Source organism: Seriola lalandi, unplaced genomic scaffold (genome assembly GCF_002814215.2).
Source record: "Seriola lalandi dorsalis isolate HSWRI2012SDOR001 ecotype SW California unplaced genomic scaffold, Sedor1 jcf7180002012985, whole genome shotgun sequence".
NCBI classification, from domain to species: Eukaryota; Metazoa; Chordata; class Actinopteri; order Carangiformes; family Carangidae; genus Seriola; species Seriola lalandi.
Window position 1 is genome coordinate 1 of NW_019483637.1, and position 671 is coordinate 671.

At 43.4% G+C, this 671-nt stretch overlaps 1 long non-coding RNA gene across 1 annotated transcript; it reads right to left on the reverse strand.

The window, feature by feature from the left end:
* Positions 1–76: 76 nt before the first annotated feature.
* LOC147819938 (uncharacterized) lies at positions 77–659 on the reverse strand. Its single transcript, XR_015438580.1, has 2 exons — positions 323–659; positions 77–221 (listed from the first exon to the last, which is right to left on the reverse strand). It is a non-coding gene; the product is annotated as an uncharacterized LOC147819938 (long non-coding RNA).
* Positions 660–671: the final 12 nt, after the last annotated feature.

Consider the following 671-nt stretch of genomic DNA (forward strand, 5'->3'; position numbering starts at 1 on the left):
GTGCATCATATAGCAGCACAGAAAACTTCTGAGAAATCACTTACTCTTGGCTTTGCAAGCTGCTTGACCCTCTCGATTTCTTTGTCGGAGATGATGTCAAGGAAACGGACAATGTAGGGGCGGTCCCACTCATCTTGCTGTCTGACAGGTGCCAGTACATACATGGGATTGCGATTGTTGTCATAGTAACGACAGAACAGTCGGCTCTCCCTTCGGGGGGTCTGATTGAGAGGAAAGCAAAGCAGGAGACAAAAGAGTTAAAACAGAGTTTTTGTATTTTTAAGTTATAAATTCTTTTTGGGTATCTCTTTGTCTTCCTCACCATTCTGATGCCCTCCCCACGACAAAGCATCTCATACTTCTTCCTCTCTGGGATCAGCTGAATTGATGCCTTCTTTTTGGGCTTCTTCTTTTTTTCACTTGTTTCTCTTTTCCCTCGCTCCTTCTGTTTTTCACCTTCAGCCTCCGCAGCCTTTCTCTGCTTCTCCAACTGGAACTCAAAGTACTTCAGGTTGCCATTGGCACGCTGGTGCTCCGGGTCTGAAATAGAAAAATTCAAGACCAACAAATAGTGATGACTGCAGAAATGTCATCTAAAAATATCACACTGCCTGCAATCAAAATAACTGAGCTTCCAACATGACATAACAATATGCAATTTGTTCAGTCTG